The sequence below is a fragment of the Macrobrachium nipponense genome, chromosome 10 (assembly GCF_015104395.2).
Source record: "Macrobrachium nipponense isolate FS-2020 chromosome 10, ASM1510439v2, whole genome shotgun sequence".
NCBI classification, from domain to species: Eukaryota; Metazoa; Arthropoda; class Malacostraca; order Decapoda; family Palaemonidae; genus Macrobrachium; species Macrobrachium nipponense.
In genome coordinates, this window is record NC_087204.1 from 23517180 (window position 1) to 23522179 (window position 5000).

Below are 5000 nucleotides of genomic sequence, written 5' to 3' on the forward strand. Positions count from 1 at the left end.
CCCCCATGTCGCTGGTTGGTCATTAACCCTAATTACAGGAGATTGACAAAAACAATAAATTAATGACAACCACAATACTTTCACGGAGGTAGATTCTAGGGCACTTATCCGCGGCGGCCTAAACTATGGCAGCTGCAGTTTTTCTATGCAGTTTTTACTTACTGGAACAAGAATTTTAAGTAATATTTATTCGGATGTCTGCAATTAAGCCCCAGGGTCCAGTACTAAACAGTGAAATACATTGGACGGCCCAATCCCTAGCGGATGTCGTATCTGCAGTTACGTCCTTGCAGTCCGTGCGGAGTGCTTCTGTAGAAATACCTTCACGGAAATACCACACACACCACTATTGGGTACTTAGATCTAACCTATAAAAAGTAATTCTAAGCCCTCATTCCGCGGTAAAGTTTTCCTACGTTATTTTACTTACTGAACAAGAATTTAAAGTAATATTTATTCGGTCGACTGTAATTAACCCCCAAGGGCCAGTACTAAACACGGCGAAATACATTGGACGCCCCAATCCCTAGTGGAAGTCGTATTCGCGGTAAGTGTTTCTTGCAGGGTAATTCTAAAGATTATTCCGCACGGACTGCAAGGAACGTAACCGCGGATACGACATCCAGGAGCGCTTACAGTTCAGTTGACCACGGGTTTCGTCTGCTATGGAATCGGCGGAGCAATACAAACAAGATGGCGGACGCTTTGTTTTGGCGCCCGGTTTAAAAACCCCACCCCGAAACCTATAAAAACGATAATGCCCTTTTGGGAAACCGGGGTTTTTGGGTTTTTGGAGTACATGCGAGTAAATGAAAACGGTAAGGGGGAGACCATTGGGAAACCGGGGTTTTTGGGTGGGGGGGAAACCCAGATGACGACAATGAACACGAAAAACAACAAAACCCTAGCAGACGAAACCCGTTGCCAAGTAAACTGTAGGAGCTCACGTACCAACAAAAAGTAGGAGGTCGGTCCCGTCCCCCGTTGTGTAGGGCTAACCAAACGACGGCAAAAAGAACACTAAAAACCACGAAACCCAAGCAAAAAAAAACCAGTGGCCAAACTAAACTGTATGAGCTCCCGTTCCAACTAAACTGTAGGAGCTCCTGTTCCAACTAAACTGTAGGAGCTCCGGTGATCGTAACCAAACGAACCAACCTAACCAAACTTAGGCCGCGTGCCCTTACCTGGCCGGGGGGCTTCGCCCCCCTGTTGACCCCCAGTATAGTATATTAAGTGATTGCTACCTAACCAAAGGAACCAAACCTAACCATAGTTAGTCTCCACGTCCTTACCTTGGCGGGGGGCTTCGCCCCCCTGGACCCCCCAGTATAGTATATTAACAGTGATTGCTACCTAACCAAAGGAACCGACCTAACCAAACTAAGTCTGCATGTCCTTACCTGCCGGGGGGCTTCGCCCCCCTGGACCCCCTGTGTAGTAAGTTAACAATTATAAATATCTAAACCAATATAACTTATCCATAAATATGGCTGGCACCCGTATATCCTTACTGATAACTAAACAAAATTAATATTTCCGAGAATACATTGGTAAAGTCAAGGCCACGTTGTTTGCTCGAACACATGGACTGCGTTCGAACACGTGGACTTCTAGCGAACGTGAATGTTCGGATGTGTTGAGCGTGCCTGACTTCAGCAAAGCGGAAATAACAATGGCGTGCTTAATTTTGGCAAAATAATTAGAATAACGTGCATTTACATTGATAACTTACCTTGGAGATGTTGCTAGTCGTCCCGAAATATAGAACTTAATAAGAGAAATCCGAGTCGTTCAAAATCTTCTGGGTAGAGGATTTTATTTTTCTCTTGGCGGGACGGTTGTTTTCCGAGATGACTGAACAAGGGAATTTGTTTCTATTAAATAAACTAACTAGGGATCGTTGTCTTGACACAAAAATGTATATGTCTTCCAGCGTGACGGGAACTGGCGGCAGCGAACGCCACGTGTGCGGAACACGACAAATTCTCGGCAGAAGAAGACATGGTAGCTATGACGAAGCACTGAACTGGCTGAGAAGCAGGAACAGACTGAAGGGTCGAGGAAGGTCGGGCATGGTCCGTTCCAGGTACTAGTTATCCTAGCGGATAACTAGTACCTGGAAAATATGTATCGAAGAATGTAAAAAAATGTAGGTCATACAGATGAGTTGGGCAAGGAAAGAAATATCGAATAATCGGGGAAAAAAATGTATCTCCTACAGATTATGTTGGACGGGTAAAACATACTGTGGGCAAGAGTCAAATCATCGAATAATGAAAAAAAAATGGAACTCCTGCAAGCATGGAAAAAAAATAGAATAACGAAGGGAAAAAAATGGAGCTCTTACAGTTTCAGTTGGGCATGGGTGAAAATATAGAATACTGTAAATTAAATTGGAGGTCCTAAAGATTAGTTGGGCAAGATTAAAAATATCGAAGAGAATCGGCTTTCATGTTGATGCATGTTCGGGTTCGGTCCTGTGGGGTTGGGTTCGGGTTTGGTCGGCTGGGGTCGGGTTTGGTAGGCTGCGGGTCATCTGCGAGAACTACTTACCTTGGCGGAGGGATTACGGACGGGCAAAATGGTGTACACGGTCCGGTCAACTGAACTGTAATCTACCCGTAATCCACTAGGGATTGGGGCGTCCAATGTATTTCGCCGTGTTAGTACTGGTCCTGGGGGTTCATTACAGGCGTCCGAATAAATATTACTTTAAATTCTTGTTCAGTAAGTAAAATAACGTAGGAAAACGTCAACTGCCATAGTCTACTTTACCGCGGAAAGAGGGCTTATCATTACCCTACTAAAATTGACCTAGCCTAGCCTGTGTCCCTAGGTAGCCATTTCATTGAAGTAGGCCGACACCGAAATACAGGCTTAACGTGGCACCACACCTGCAATTCTATCACCAGCTTCCCAACGCAAATAACCGGCAAATTTGGTAAACTCAAGCTCCCGTCGGAAAGCGAGACCTTCCTAACATAGGCCTATGGAAAATGGGTAGTTTCACGTGCCTTAAATATGTAGGCCTACGGTACACTTACCAATGGGAGACCGAGAGAGAAGTTTCCCGCACTCTTAAAAGGGATGATACTGACCACTTCAGATCTCCCCCACGTCGACGGACAAATAAATAGGGCAGCGCCGAAAGTTCTAGGCCTATGGGGCTCTCTCCCGCACCTCGAGTACCTGCGACTGGTTTGTTATTGTTTCGCTATGTCCAACATGGCGTCCGTGACGTCATGAAAGATACAAAACCGAGGCAAAGAATAGCGGTAAATATAAGAAGACGAAGTCATACACTGACGGTAAATAGACTGCATGCTCTGCGGCGAAGATAATTTGGCATAAAGAACAGAATATGAAGGTAACCTACACCAAGACACCGGTCACTGGACGTCTGCCCTAAACCACAAAAGACCTCGTAAACCAGAAGAAGAAACGTCCAAAGAAAACGTCTAAAAGAAGTCTTCACGATTAAACACAGGCAGAGAATGTAGTAAGTGACACGTACTTACGACTAGAACACCTACCGCAACTCTCGCGTTTGCACGTATGATAAAAAATTCCCCCAAACTTAAGTAGGACTTATCACTCACTTTGGTGGACCTTTCAGTCTCGACTCCGGTTCTCGTGGAATCTCGTTCGATCGCGGAGATCGCGGCGCGGTGTCAGTTCTCGTGGCGCTTCTTTTCGAATGATTCGGTCGTTGAAATGTGACTTGAATCAACCGTCATTTTCGAATAAACCACATCAATTAAACCGATAATTATATCGGTTTATATCTTTTTAAAATTCAGATCTGCACCACCCTGCCCCTAGGAAGGAAAGTTACTTGAAAATTCGGGCCGTGAGATGTGGCACCAATCAATCGTAATTCTTCAGTCTACATAATTTAGATGAAATAATTACACTTATGTAGCTTCTTTTTAATTTAGATGGGAACTGCCCTGTCCCTCTACAGAAGTCAAGTATTATAGGAGTAAAATTTGACAGAACGAACGCCTCTTCTTGAAATTTTTGGTCACGCATATGACTGTTAATCAATCGTATTTCTCAAATGAAAATTTTTAAAATTTTATATAATAATAATTAATTTACATATATATTTTATTAAGACGGGAAACTACCCTGTCCAAGCGACAAGGAATGGTGAAATTGGACAGAGTGAACGCTCCTCCACTTCTATTGTAACCATTGTCCAATTGCGCAATTCCCGACTTAATGGACATGTGGTCTATCGAATGACATTGTTAACAGTTTTTCACTTCGCTATGTAACAATGGTGTGGATATTTTAGGAGCGAAAAGCGACACTACAAACCTCGACTCAAGGAAACACCAACCAGTTGAATTTCCTGCGAACGGCTTACGCCATTATTGTTGTGAGATAATTCCGCAACGTGACGACATCGATACGTGACTTTTACAGCAACAAATGAAATCAAGAAAATTTGGTCAACCTAAATTTGTGAAATTGAAAATGCATTCAAGGTTTGTTCCACCAGTGGCTAACTGGAACGTAAAAGACAGAGATGCCAGTGTTTGCTAGGCTTTCGGAATTCCCTTCTCCCGTTTTCCCGCCCACGCTTGCTCTTTGGTACTGCGCTGTATGAGACACGTCCCCCTACCTTTTTTTTTTTTTTTTTTTCACTGGGATGGGCGATATTGCAATTTGTGCGGTTGGTTGGTTGGGGAGGGTGCCAGCGGTTATCACTCATCCACAGGTCTTTCTCAAAGATCTTGGTTTTTCTAATCCAGCCAACCATTTTCTCTTCGTTATAGTAAAGAAAAGTAGTTCATTATTGACACTTTGTTGCAAAATTCTTATGATTGCAGATTTACACACACACACACAAAATATATATATATATATATATATATATATAATTATATATATAGATATATATATATATATATATATATATATATATATATATGTGTGTGTGTGTGTGTGTGTGTGTGCGGACAATTTTTCGAAAAACCATTATACGAAAG

General features: G+C 43.0%; 1 protein-coding gene across 7 annotated transcripts in view; it reads right to left on the reverse strand.

Moving 5' to 3' along the window:
- LOC135223477 (SUMO-conjugating enzyme UBC9-B) overlaps positions 1 to 3743 on the reverse strand; it is a 68404-nt gene extending 64661 nt beyond the window's left edge. The window contains exon 1 of one of the 7 annotated variants that reach the window (XM_064261898.1): positions 3603 to 3743. The gene's annotated coding sequence lies outside the window, so the exon portion shown is untranslated. Of the gene's footprint in view, positions 1 to 3047; positions 3183 to 3379; positions 3447 to 3517 lie in introns of those variants that run through there. The other 6 variants (XM_064261899.1, XM_064261900.1, XM_064261901.1 and 3 more) reach the window with 6 other exon arrangements.
- Between the last annotated feature and the right edge of the window lie 1257 nt (positions 3744 to 5000).